The sequence below is a fragment of the Saccopteryx bilineata genome, chromosome 4 (genome assembly GCF_036850765.1).
Source record: "Saccopteryx bilineata isolate mSacBil1 chromosome 4, mSacBil1_pri_phased_curated, whole genome shotgun sequence".
Classification (NCBI taxonomy): domain Eukaryota; kingdom Metazoa; phylum Chordata; class Mammalia; order Chiroptera; family Emballonuridae; genus Saccopteryx; species Saccopteryx bilineata.
In genome coordinates, this window is record NC_089493.1 from 132,087,730 (window position 1) to 132,102,502 (window position 14,773).

Genomic DNA, 14,773 nt, shown 5'->3' on the forward strand with positions numbered 1-14,773 from the left:
CAACCAATCCCTTCATAATTTTCACCCATCCCTCAATCCTCCCTCCCATCTGGCAGCCTTCAAAATATTCTCTAAATCTGTGACGCAGAGGATCCAGGTTTGAAACTCCGAGGTTACTGGCTTGAGCGCGTGCTCACCAGCTTGAGCACAGGGTTGCAGGCTTGAGTGTGGGATCATAGACATGGCATCATGGTCTCTGGCTTGAGCCCAAAGGTCGCTGGCTTGGAGCCCAAGGTCGCTGGCTTGAGCAAGGGGTCATTTGCTTTGCTGTAGCCCCTATCCCCCATCAAAGCACATATGAGAAAGCAGTCGATGAACAACTAAGGTGCTGCAACAAAGATTTGATGCTTCTCATCTCTCGCCCTTCCTCTCTGTTCTTATCTGTCCCTCTCTCTCTCTCTCTCACTAAAAAAAAAAAATTTACAAGGAATCAACAGAATAGATGAAGCTGAGAATCAAATCAGCAATTTAGAATATAAGGGAGCAAAAAACACCCAATCAGAACAGCAAAAAAGAATCCAAAAATATGAGAATAGTATAAGTAACCTTTGGGACAACTGTAAGTGTACCAACATTTACTTCATGGGGCTGCTGAAAGGAGAAGAGAGAGAGCAAGAAATTGAAAATGTATTTGAAAAAATGATGATGGAAATCTTCCCTAACCTGATAAAGAAAGTAGACATACAAGTCCAGGAAGCACAGAGTCCCAAACAGATGAACCTAAAGAGGCCACACCAAGACATCGTAATTAAATGCAAAAGATTAAAGACAAAAAGAGAATCTTAAAAGCAGCGGGGGAAAAAAAGCAGTTAGTTAGCTACAAGGGAACTCCCACAAGACTTGTCAGCTGATTTCTCAACAGAAACTTTGCAGGCCAGAAGGGATCAGGAAGAAATATTCAAAGTGATAAAAAGCAAGAACCTACAACCAAAACTACCCAGCAAAGCTATCATTTAGAAGAATCAAAGGATAAATAAAGAGCTTCCCAGACAAGAAAAAGCTAAAGGAGTTTATCCCACCAAACCATTATTATATGAAATGTTAAAGGGTCTCCTTTAAGAAAAAGATAAAAAATATTAACCTTAAATAAAATGGCTATAAAGACATATCTATCAACAACTAAATCTAAAAAAAAACAAAACCCAAAAACAAAATAAACAAGTAGAACAGAAACAGACTCATAGATACTGCTGGATGGGAGGGGGGATTGAGGGGTGGGTGAAAATTATGAAGGGATTAATAAGCACAAATTGGTTGTTCCAGAACAGTTACAGGGATGTAAGGTATAGCTTAGGGAATATAGTCAATAATAGTCTAAGAACTATTTACAGTGTCTGATGGGTACTAGATTTATCAGGATGATCACTTAGTAAATATATAATTACTGGGATGTACACATGAAAGAAATAAAATATTTTATGTCAACTGTAATTGAAAAATTAAAAAATAATTAAAAAAAGAAACATCTGCTTGATATTCCAAATTCTCCTCTAGGGGGACCTCATGATGTTTGTTTTCTTAATGACATTCAGAAACATGGATTTTAAATGTCACTGGTTTAGATGCTGTGTTGTTCACTTGACTCATCTCCATTTGAATCCTTTTCATCAGTGTCCCAGCTTCTCTGTCCCTTCAGCTGAATAATAATGCAGTATTTGGTATGAAAGTGAATCATCTTGACTTAAGTAAGAACTGATTGACCTGTTAACTTGAAAATTCTCTGAAAGAAAGAACAATCGAAAAGATTAGGAAATTTTTGAGAGTGTGGATTTTAGAGTCAGTAATGATAGAAACAATGAACTACTTGATTGAGTGTAATAAAATATTCAGCACTCACTAACCCACTTGTCATGTTTAAATAATCCAAGAACAAACAAAATAATTCCTGCTACCTTGTAGTAAGCCAACATCAACTGAGGTTTTAATTTGGGACATACATCAAAAAGTTGTCTTTGATTTGAGCATTTTTATGTTAAGCTGATTGAGTCCATTAAGTACAAATGGAAATATTTGTCTTTACAGTATGACTTTAAAAATAATTATTAACTGAAGGAAAGAATGTGGTTACTCGCTAAGCCATACTGAGATAGCATAAGGACTCAGGTGTGGGAAGGGAAAACATTGGGTGATCAAGGAGCCAACGGAAGACCAGGTGCTCAGAGGAACTGGGTATAAATTGAGCCCTAAAGGGTCACCACTCCTCCACTCCCAACTCAGAAATTCAGAGGTACTGATTTTATCTAACTTTTAACTGCTTACTTAAAGTACTAGCTCACAAACACAATTGATCAAGGTTTGGTCGCTATATGACCTTCCTAGGGAGGTGATCCCGAGAAATCCGCCATCTTGCCCCCAGAGCGCAGGTGTGAACACAGTTACCAGTCAGCAAATGTACCTGGAAAATAAAGTCACCTGAACCTGAAATGGAAAATTCTGCAATCCTGCCTTTTTCAAAAAGCCCACCTTTTCTCCCAAGCCCTGTTGTCCCCACTTATCACAGCAGCCAGGCAGAGCCCACCTCCGAGTTGGTTCACAGGACCATCTTTTCCTTTTGCTGCCTCTTGTGCCGAGCACAAGCTTAATAAAATCTGTCTGGACAGTTCTTTGGGGTTTCCTCTTGATTTCTAACTTGGGGAATCCAAGAACCCCAGCACCAAGTAATACTCTGGTATTAGTCAAGGTATGACAAGGCTTTTGATCTATATTTTAAGAGAAGAACGCAGTGTCCTAGGTTTTATTCATGGTTCCATCACTAACTAGCTGCCTTTGTGCCTTTGGTTCAAATGAACAATCTTATATTGAAGATCAGTTGTACCCTGTTTATGAAAGTGCTGTTTGGGATCTTTTGGAGTTAAGCAAGATTTTGGCCCCTTTTCTTTTTTCTTTTATTTTTTAGCTAGAAGAAAGGAGATAGACTCCCACATGTGCCCCACCCAGAATCCACCCAGCAACCCCCATCTGGGGCTGATGCTTTGAATCAACCAGCTGAGCTTTCCTCAGCACCTGAGCTGATACTCGAACCTGTTGAGCCACAGGCTGTGAGACCGGATGAGAGAGAGGAGAGGGAGGGAAAAAGAAGCAGATGGTTGCTTCTCGAACCTAGGACCAACGTGGACCAATGCTCTATCCACTGAGCCAACCAACAGGACTTTTAGCCCCTTTTCTAAGCCTGCTTGTTAACTTTGGGGTGGTCACTTAAAAGCTCTGCACTTTTGTTTCTTTACAGGTAAAACAGAGGAGCTAGACCTGTACATTCCACTTGAGGAATACTGGTTATGTTATTCAAATCTTACAACTTACAATTTATGATTGTTTCTCTTGCTCTTTTTTTAAACATGTTCTTCCCCAAATTCTTTTATGTTGTGATTACCAAATAATAAGACTGGATTTCTTTAATCTTCACCTGTTACATTTCATTTAATCTTTCTACCAATCTTGTGAGAGCAGGCGATAACCACCTCAGCTGCCTCCTGAACAACACTGAGGTTCAGGAGGCAGCACAGCCTGTTATGTAGAGGTGGGTGCAGCACGGATGCCAGTGCTTTTTTATAGAGCTCAGCTTCAGTGAGGATTCATTGCCACATTCCTCACCTAAAGCAATTCTATGATCTCCACTGTTTTTCCATTTTATTCTCAAAACGAAGGTAAAGCCTTATGAAAATGCTATTGTAGAAAAATGCATCTATTTAATAGCAGTAAGCAGTTGGGGAATTTTAACAGTGCAGCACCATCACAAGAAGTCTTCTTAGCGATATAGAACGGACATCAGAGAGTGTCTCAATGCTGGAGAGTAATTGTTGTCCTTCAGATAACATGAGTTAGTTCTCTTTTAATAGGTATACTTTATTTTTAATTTTTTTTAAGCGATGTGTGGGGGACAGACAGGACGGGGGAGAGATGAGAAGCATAAACTCATAGTTGTGGCACCTTATGAGTTGTTCTTTGATTGCTTTCTCATATGTGCCTTGGGGGGGGGGGGCTCCCTTGTTCAAGCCAGTGACCTTTGGCTCAAGTCAGTGAACCTGGGTTTCAAGCCAGTGACCATGGGTCATGTTTATGACCCCTTGCTCAAGATGGCAACACTGTGCTCAAACCAGTGACCTCAGGGTTTTGAACCTGGGTCCTCAGCATCCCAAACCGATGCTCTATCCACTGCACCACCACCTAATCAGATGGTACCATATGTTCCCATGTATAAGATGCACCCTTTGCAAAAAATTTGGGGTCTAAAAACTGGGTGCATCTTATACAGTGGTTGTAGATTTCTTTTTACTTGCATTTCCTGATTTTTGGCACTTGTTTTTGCACTCGTTGTAGATGTTTTTACTGCATTTCCTGCTTTTTCGCACTTGTTGTCTTTGTGCTTATTGCTTTGTACTTGTTACTGGTATATTATGGTAGGTTATGTTTTGCCACGTTCTGCCCAGAAATGGCTCATAAAAGATTTTTGTATGGTGCTGAATTCAGGTTAAATATTATCCATTTTTGCAAAAGTGAATAAAAATTGTGCTGCTGAACGTAAGTTTGGTCTTCCTCCAACTGAGAAATCAGTCCGAGACTGGCTATGGGAAGAAGAAACCCTACTGAAAATGCCATGGCAGAAGAAGGCCATGAGAGGCAAGTCAGCAAAATGGCCTCATTTAGAGGGAATTGAAGATATGGATTGAAGAGCAAAGGGCAGTTGGAATTCCTGTGTCCACAAAGATGGTTCAGCATGAGGCAAGAAGAATTGCAGATGAAAAAAAAGAAGTTACTACCTGACCTGTGGTGGCGCAGTGGATCAAGCATCGACCTGGAATGCTGAGGTTGCTGGTTCAAAACCCTGGGCTTGCCTGGTCAAGGTACATATAGGAGTTGATGCTTCCTGCTCCTCTCCCCTTTCTATCTCTCCTCTCTCTCTCTCTCTCTCTCTCTCTCTCTCTCTCTCTCTCTCTCTCTCCTCTAAAATGAATAAATAAATTTAAAAATTTTTTTTAAATTGTTTAAAAAAAGAAGTTACTGATTTTAAAGGAGGACATGGTGCTTCAGGTTCATGAAATGGAATGGACTAAGCATGTGTACATGCACCAGCCTTGCCCAAAAGATGTCTGAAAGCTGTGAGCAGAAGGTCCTTTAATTTCATCGTTTTGTCATTCAGTGTTGGAAGACACATCAGTTTGAATTGGGACAGATTGCAAATATGGATGAAGTCCCCCTTCAATTTGATGTCCCAAGTAACAGAACTGTTGATAAGAAGGGGTTGAAGGCTGTAACTGAAGTGGACATGAAAAGAGCCATTATACAGCTGTTCTAGCTTGTGCCGACAGAACCAAGCTGCCTCCTATACTGATTTTTAAACACAAAACAATGCCAAAAGAAGATATTCCTCGAAGAGTGACTGTCCATGTTCATGACAAGGGTTGGATGGATCAGGATGGGATGAAAATCTGGTTTGAGAAAGTTTAGAGAAGGAGACTAGGTTGGCTCGTATTGCAAACCTTCCCTATTGGTGCTTGATCAGTTCAGGGCACATATAACAACAACAACAACAACAAAGAAGATTGCTGCAGAGCAAAAACAAAACTTTGCCATCATACCTGGAGGCTTGACATCCCAGCTCCAACCACTTGATGTCAGCATCAACAAACCCTTCAAAGCTGCCATGAGAGATGAATGGAATCAATGGATGAAGTCTTCTGGGGACAATTTGACACCAGCAGGAAGAGTGAAGAAACCAACTATAGCAGAAGTTTGTACATGGATGAAAAGGTCCTGGGATAATATCAAGATTAAGATCATTGTCAAGTCATTTAAGAAGTGTGGCATTTCAGATGCTATAGATGGAACTGAGGATGAGGCAATATATGAAGACAGTGATTTGTCATCACAAATGAGGACAAGCTAATGGATGGGAGTTTTGACAGTGATGAGGAATTGTATGAATTTTATGATGAATAAAACTTGAGTTCAATAACTTGATGTAATACATTCTTTTTTTCAAATTTCGGGCCCCCAATTTAAGGTGTGTCTTATACATGGGGAAATATGATATATTTTATTTTTAAAATACAGCATTATTTAATATTACACATGCTTTTAAATGTGAGGGCTTGTTTTGTGCTTGCTATACAATGAAAACGGGTAAAAAAACTTATTAAATTTTTTTGGTTTTAACTTTTTTTTTTTGACAGAGACAGGGACAGACAGGAAGGGACAGAGATGAGAAGCATCAGTACTTCGTTGCAGCACCTTAGTTGTTCATTGACTGCTTTCTCATATGTGCCTTGACGGTAGGAGTGGGGGTTACAGCAGAGTGAGTGCCCCATTGCCTAAGCCAGCAGCATTGGGTATAAGCCAGTAACATTGGACTTCAAGCCAGCGGACCTTTGGGCTCAAGTCAGCGGTCATGGGGTCATGTCTGTGATCCCATACTCAAGCTGGTGAGCCCACGCTCAAGCTGGCAACCTTGGGTTTTCAGCCAGGATCCTCTGTGTCCCAGTCCAAAGCTCTATCCACTGCACCACCACCTGGTCTAGCTGTTTTTAAATTTTTAATTAATTTTTTTATTCTAGGAAGAGGGCCACACATGGCAAATTCTTTTAAGATTTAAGAAATATCTTATTTTAGAAGGGTTTTGTTTTAGGGTAGGTGTGGTTTACATTTTAAATTTAAAAAAGAAATCTAGACTATCTGAAATACTTATGTCAGGCAGGGATTAGGATCAGCATGTCCAGAAACATTCATTTCTGTTTAGAGTTCATTTGGGAGTTCTGTGTGTGTTAAAATTTCTTTTTGTAAGTCTGAGGAGGCCTCTTTCCCAGGCACAGCAGCCTGAGGTGTTATCTTAACTTAGAACCTGTTGCTTTTGGAATGACTGACAGCACTGCCTTAGCCAGGACTCTGATGCTAATTCTGAAACCTCTGCCCTCAGGACATTTCTTAACTCAAGTTTCTGTTTTTCTCTTGAAAGTTTCCTAATGGTCATTACTAGACCAAAAGTAGGTTCCTATGAATAGCTCATTGGTCACAGTTTTACTTTCATTTTTCCAACGGCTGACTATGAAATGGCTGTGGCAATTGAAGGACACCTTCAGTGAGGCCATTATTCACCCAGTTCAGAACCCCCAGGCACATAGGCCTTCTCTTCTGTTCTACCCATACACCATTAATTTCAGTTTTGTGGCCTTCTACTGCTGATCCCTGTGGGGAATGGTCTCTCCTTAGCCTGTTGCTTGGTTGTATCCTTCTTGTCATTTACATCTCAGCTTAATCATCTCTTCTTCAAAGAGGTTTTCCTTGAACATTCACTAGAAATTAGCATTCCTCCAATACTCTTTATTATAGAGATATGTCTTATTTTCTTATTAACACCTAATGACTAATTGTTACATCTCATTCATCCCCTATGATGGGGACAGGGGAAATTTTGTTTTGTTAAGGCTGTGTCCCAGTGCGTAGAGGAGTGTATGCTATAGTAGGCATTCAGGTAAATATATATTTATTGAATGAACAAATGAATAAACAAACTTTCTATTGGTTATTTATACATTTATAAAATTCTGTTTACTTTTGTTTGTTTTTTACAGAGACAGAGCAAGAGTCAGAGAGAAGGATAAACAGGGACAGACAGACAGGAACGGAAAGAGATGAGAAGCATCAATCATTAGTTTTTCATTGCGACACCTTAGTTGTTCATTGATTGCTTTCTCATATGTGCCTTGACCGTGGGGCTACAGCAGACCAAGCAACCCCTTGCTCAAGCTAGCGACCTTGGGTCCAAGTTGGTGAGCTTTGCTCAAACCAGATGAGTCTGCACTCAAGCTGGCGAACTCGGGATCTCGAACCTGGGGCCTCCGCGTCCCAGTCTGACACTCTATCCACCACGCCACAGCCTGGTTAGGCTCTGTTTACTTTTTTATCATTTTTTCAGTGGTAGTCAGAAGGGTATATAAGTTTTGCAATTAATGTCAATGTACTTTTGATGTTTCTCTCTTTCTTTGCTTTTCTGTTCCTAGTGGAATTCATTCGGAGAAATGGGGCGAAAGCCTTCTGATATTCAAACTCTTGATATGTGACTGGTTTGATCTATCTGCTGTTGGCCAGCTGGGTGTTCAAGCTTGTGCATTCTAGTCACAAATGCCATTAATAGGTAGAAAAATTGGCTCCTAGGCTGCTTTAGTCCTGCTTCAGTTGGCCTCTCCCCCCAGGGGACTGTCAACCTTCCTATAAATATTTTTTTCTAGGATTATAGAACAGAAACAAATTCTAGGTTATAAAATGAGTTAAAATGTGTCGACAGAGTAGACGAGACAAATGACCTGCAGTTGCAATATGAATTCTCAAGCATGGGAACCACATTTATTTTCAGAAGAGATGACATTGAAACTCTAGCACTTTTAGTCTATTGAAGTGACTTTATTATGCCAAAAGGGTAGATTTGATAACTTATTATTGGTGTTGGTGAGGAAGTGACAAATCTATAAAATGCAGTTTTTGATTTTCAGAGCTTTGGTTTGTGGCATACTCTAGAGTCCTTGCTTAACTCAGAGGAAAGGGGTAGGCTTTGGAAAGAATACAACTTGATTTCCTTCCTGTTTCATTCTTCATCTGTTACTTCATTCAGTACTGATTCCATTTGACTGATAGACCTTAATCATTGCTATGTGACATCGCCAATGTGTCCATTTAAATATTATTATTAAAGGTGTGCCATTTCTGATTTTTATATTGACACATGCTGCAGTGTTAGCAAACGTGGCATTTGGGCTGCCTCGATCCTTTTTGATAAGTTCTGTTTGATATGATTTCCAATTTTCTGTTGTGAAATGTAACCCCTCTGACCTTTCATGAAATTAAAAGAAGTTGTATCATTAAGTTTTGCTTTAGTATTTTGTTACAAAAATTAAGACAAGCTTCTTACACAATGAGGGTATTAACTTAGATTTTGGATGAATGAAATATGCCTTCAGGTTAGGCTCTAGTCACCAGAAGCACAACCTTGTGAATAGAGGGTTGTGACTTTGGACTCGTCTGACCTCTGGGGTAGTGGGGAATGCTTGAGATTGAGTTGTCATGTGGACAGTGATTCCATCAATTATACCTGTGAAACTCCAATAAGAATTCTGGACACAAAAGATCAGTGGAGCTTTGTGATTGGCGAACACATTGGTGTGCTGGGAATTGGACTCATACTGACTCATGAGGATGGGGTATGTAAATTTGTCATTGGGGACCCTCTCAGACCTTGTCCTCTGTGTATCCTTTACCCTGAAATAATCATTATATAATGCTTTCCTGAGTGCTCAGATTATCAAGGTGGCATCATTGGAAATTCCTGAATTTGTGGCCAGATGATTACAAATGCTAATGGCCTGGTAGGCATCTGAAGTAATTGCAGTCTTATATGAGTTCATGCTTTCTGACTTGTGGCTTCTGTGTTAACTCTGGGTGGTTAATGCCAGAATTGACCTGCAGTATACTCATTTTAGGTTGAAACAGAACAGTGGTACATTGGTTATAATTTATGAACCATTATTGACACTTCATTATAAACTAAACTCCATAGTTTGCATTAGGGTTCACTTTTTTTGTTGTACAGTTTTATGGGTTTGTCGTTACAGTATCATACAGTGTAGTTTCACTGCCCGATAAATCCCATCTTTCTTTCTCTTGCATCCAAACTCCTGACACCACCACTTAACTCTTGACAGTCTGTAGTTTTGCCTGTTTCAGACAGTTACATAGTTGGAATCATAGAGTATGTAGTCTTTTCAGATTAGCTTCTGCAAGCAATATGCCTTTGAAGTTTCTTTATGTATTTTTGTGGCTTCATTAGCTAACTTATTTTTGGTGCTGTATAATATTCCACTATGTGAATTTATCACAGTTCATCCATTCATGTAATTTAAGGATATCTTTTATTTTTTTTGACAGAGACAGAGAGAGTCAGAGAGAGGGGTAGATAGGGATAGACAGACAGGAACGGAGAGAGATGAGAAGCATCAATCATCAGTTTTTCGTTGTGACACCTTAGTTCATTGATTGCTTTCTCATATGTGCCTTGACTGCAGGCCTTCAGCAGACCGAGTAACCCCTTGCTTGAGCCAGCAATCTTGGGTCCAAGCTGGTAAACTTTGCTCAAACCAGATAAGCCCACGCTTAAGCTGGTGACCTCGGGGTCTCGAACCTGGGTCCTCTGCATCCCAGTCCGACACTCTATCCACTGCGCCACCGCTTGGTCAGGCTAATTTAAGGATATCTTGATTGCTTCCAAGCATTGGCAAGTTTGAATAAAGTTGCTGCAAACATTTGTGGGCAGATTTTTGAGTGGACATTGTTTCTCAAATGAGCGCCCGTTCAGGGGTCCCCAAACTTTTTACACAGGGGGCCAGTTCACTGTCCCTCAGACCGTGGGAGGGCCACCACATACAGTGCTCCTCTCACTGACCACCAATGAAAGAGGTGCCCCTTTCGGAAGTGTGGCAGGGGGCCGGATAAATGGCCTCAGGGGGCCGCATGTGGCCCGCGGGCCGTAGTTTGGGGACGCCTGGATGGTGTACAGGGTGGGGTAGAAGTAGGTTTACAGTTGTGAATATGTAAAACAGTTTGTTTTTGTATTATTATTTATTAACTATTACATTATTTTCCATATGAACAACTGCAGACTACATTTACCCCTCTTGTATTAAGACTACATTTACTTTGCCTGACCAGGTGGTGGTGCAGTGGATAGTGTCAGTCTGGGACGCAGAGGGCCCAGGTTCGAAATCCCGAGGTTGCCAGCTAGAGCACAGGCTCATCGGTTGGAGCACAGGCTCACTAGTTTGAGCATGGGATTGCTGGCTTGAGCATGGGATCATAGACATGACCCCATGGTCTCTGGCTTGTTCCCAGAGGTCACTGGCTTGAAGCCCAAGGTCACTCTGGCTTGAGTCCAGTGTCACTAGCTTGAGCAAGTATTCACTTGCTCTGCTCTATTCCCCCAGCCAAGGCACATATGAGAAAGCAATCAATGAACAACTAAGATGCCACAACAAAGAATTGATGGTTCTCATTTCTCTTCCTGTCTGTCTCTGTCCGTCTCACTGTCTCTCTCTTTCTGGCTTGTCTCTCTTGCAAAAAAAAAAAAAAAGAAAAAGGAAGAAACAAAGACCATGTTTACCTTTGTGAGAAACTGCCAAACTATTTTCCAAAGTGACTGTACCATTTGCATTCACAACAGCAGTGAAGGAGAGTTCTTGCTGTTCTATGTTCTTGTTTGTACTTAGTGTTGTCAGTATTTTGAACTTGAGCCAGTCTAATACTGTATGTGTGCTGTGATATCTCATTGTTGTTACTTTTTTTTTTCATATCTTAAGAAGTTTTCTTACTTATTTTCCAAATACAATTGACATACAATATTATTAATCTTAGGTGTACAATAAAAAGTGTTTAGGCTTTTACATACCTTACAAAGTGACTAACCCAGTAAGTCTATTACCCATCTGACAACATACAGAGTTATTACGATATTATTGACTATACATACTCCCTATGCTGTACTTTACATCCCTGTGACTACTTTGTAACTACAAGTCTGCCCTTCTTTTCCTTTACTATTTTATTTTTATTTATTTTATTTTTTTTTATTTATTTTAGAGAAGAGAGAGAGAGAGAGAGAGAGAGAGAGAGAGAGAGAGAGAGAAGGGGAAGGAGCAGGAAGTATCAATTCCCATATGTGCCTTTACCGAGCAAGCCCAGGGTTTTGAACTGGCGATCTCAGCCTTCCAGGTCAACGCTTGATCCACTGCTCCACCACAGGTCAGGCTCCTTTACTTTTTTCACCCAGCTCCCCAGCCTACCTCCCATCTGGCAACGATATTTGTTCTCTGTATATATGAGGCTTTTCCTGTTTTGTTTATTTTGTTCTTTAGATTCCACATATAAGTGAAATCATGCGGTATTTGTCTTTTCCTGCCTATTTCACTCAATATAACAAACACCCTCTAGGTTTATCCATGTTATTGCAGATGGTAAGATTTCATTCTTTTTATTTTATTTATTTCTTTTTTTCCTTAAGTGAAAAATGGGGAGGCAGAGAGACAGACTCTTGCACGCACCTTGACTGGGATCCACCCAGCAAGCTCCCTATGGGGCAATGTGCTGCCCATCTGGGGCCTTTGCTCAACAACCCAGCTATTTTAGCACCTGAGGTGAGGCCATAGAGCTATTTTCAGCTCCTTGACCAACTTGCTCCAACTGAGTCATGGCTGCGGGAGAGGAAGAAGAGAGAAATACAGAGAGAGAAAGGAGAAGGGTAGGGAGGGGTGGAGAAGCAGATGGTTGCTTCTCCTGTATGCCCTGACCGGGAATCAAACCTGGGACTTACACATTCTGGGCCAACATTCCACCACTATGCTGTCCAGGGCTGATTTCATTATTTTTAATGGCTGAATAATATTCCCTTGTATATGTATCTTGGCTATTGTAGATAGCACTTCAGTGGATATAACAATATGTAGATCTTTTTGAATTAGTGTTTTGATTCTTTAGATAAATACCCAGAAGTAGGATTGCTGGATCATAAGGTGGTTCTATTTTTAATTATTTGAAGAACCCCTATACTATGTTCCATAGTGGCTGCACCAATTTGAAATCCCACCAACTGTTTATAAGTTTCCTTTTCTCCACATCCTCACCATCACTTGTTTGTAGATTTATTGATGTGTGCCATTCTGACAAGTGTGAGGTGATATCTCATTATGGTTTTAATTTGCATTTATATGATGATTGTGTTTGGATTTTTTTTGGCTGGTATATATAGTGTTTTAGTTTTTCAGCGTTCATATAAAAGAATCCTATAATGGTCTACATGTTATTGATACAACGTTCTTCTAATGTTTAAAATTGGTTGTCACAAATTATAAAAGGGAACTTGTTTCATAAATAGCTGCCTTTCATTTACAAGAAATCTGACTGTTAAATGCAAACAGATGTTTAAAGGACATTACAGCCAAGTTTGAATTTTTATCTAATTGGCATAGAACTCTACAATGACTTAGTGTTTATTCCTTTATTTAACTGACCATAACTGACCAGTTTCATTTAAAATATACCCTTGTCTAACAATGATTTACTTAATTTGGATAAGTAATTTGATAAGTGCAAGGACTAATTTAACGTAACGTTCAAATATTTGATTCTAATTACTAAATATCAATATAAACTATTTACCATTGTGTCACTAATCATTTGGTAACACTTTTTAGCATGGAAATCTGTGCTTATTTTTTTATTTCTAAAATGTTGGTTATTGTCTTGGTTTTTTCAAAATACAATTTGTCAAATGGTATTAATTATGGTGGAAAACAAAGAGCCCCGTCAGAAGTATTCGGATTTTTTTTTTTCATATTTTATAGGCTCACTTTAAATGTTAGTCAGATATCACTATTATTATGATAAATATTCTTGGATGTAGTTTTCTGTTAAATATGTTTTCAGAGGCAATTCATAGTTGACTCTATTGGGATTATTTTGCTTTACTAAACTTAATGTCTAAGGACTTTCAAAACGTATATAAAGTAGGTTTTCTTCTGTCTGCCTATAGTATGGGCTTATTTATCATTGATTTTAATTTTTTTATGCATCCCACATGTCAAGCTGCTTCCAAAAGACAATAATATCAAGAATATAGACCCTGATTGATTTTGTATTTTGGAGTAAATGAGGTACTCTTAGTTTCAGAACCATCCTAGCATCTTACCAAGTTGTTCTTCTACCATTGCTAACATATTGGATCCAGTGACAAGAATGATTTTTTTCTCCTAGATTGCCATTTAGGAAGTTTCTGTGGTGAGGAAAATGTTCCCTGTGCTCAGGGAATGCCGTCACGAACTGTAAAGAACAGAGTGACAGCAGGAGAGGGTTTTCAGAACCAGTCCTCTAGCTCTCTGGTTCATTGTGCCAGGAGCACATGCGGACTAATATCAGTCTAATGGAGTAGGTATAACTGTGTTTTGAAATGTTTTTGGTATTTCTATTGGCTATATTTTGTGTTCTTTATTTCTTTTTATATAAAATTTCTGTATTTTCCCATCCATTTGAAAGATTGTCAAGACTTAGGGTATTGTGGCATTTTTTTTATCACAAGGGAGTAGCTGAAAGCGTTTGTTGTTGATGTTTTTGAGAGTCCCTTTACTGAAGTTCACGGGCTATTAATGATGGAGTTCATTATGTCATTCTCCAAAATCCAAAGTTGAATCTGGGTGGGGGTAAGTGCTGGGAGGAGAACAGGGGACGATGTCACATGCTCACCATCGATGGGTAAAATGGCTTAGGAAATGGGGAGGTTGATCTCCCCTTAAAAGAATATTTTGAGATTGTTTTTCTCTTACAATTTAGAACATTTAATAGAAAATTTTAAACTATATAGTGTTAGATTTCTATAGTGATAGAAGCTAGATTTGTCTTGTATATGGTTTTACTTTTTTTAAAACTATAATTTGTGCAAGTTTTGTGTTACACTATTACCGTATTTCAAATGGATAAGACATGCCCATGTATAAGATGCACCTTAATTTTGGGGCCCAAAATTTAAAAAATAATGGATTACATAAAGTTATTGAACTCAAGTTTTATTCATCATAAAATTCATACAACTCCTCATGACTGTCAAAACTCCCATCCATTAGCTTGTCTTCATCTGTATCTGATGACAAATCACTGTCTTCACATACTGCATCCTCAGTTCTATCTATGCACACCTGGTTTTTAGACCCCAAATTTTTCAAAAAAGGGTGTGTCTTATACTTGGAAA

The 14,773-nt window shown here is 39.3% G+C and overlaps 1 protein-coding gene across 6 annotated transcripts in view; it reads left to right on the forward strand.

The window, feature by feature from the left end:
* PEAK1 (pseudopodium enriched atypical kinase 1) overlaps positions 1-14,773 on the forward strand; it is a 275,077-nt gene that overhangs the window by 88,443 nt on the left and 171,861 nt on the right. For 5 of the 6 annotated variants that reach the window (XM_066278294.1, XM_066278293.1, XM_066278297.1 and 2 more), the window contains exon 1: positions 11,663-11,778. The exons of the other annotated variant lie outside the window; for it this stretch is intronic. The gene's annotated coding sequence lies outside the window, so the exon portion shown is untranslated. Of the gene's footprint in view, positions 1-11,662; positions 11,779-14,773 lie in introns of those variants that run through there. 6 annotated transcript variants of the gene reach the window in all.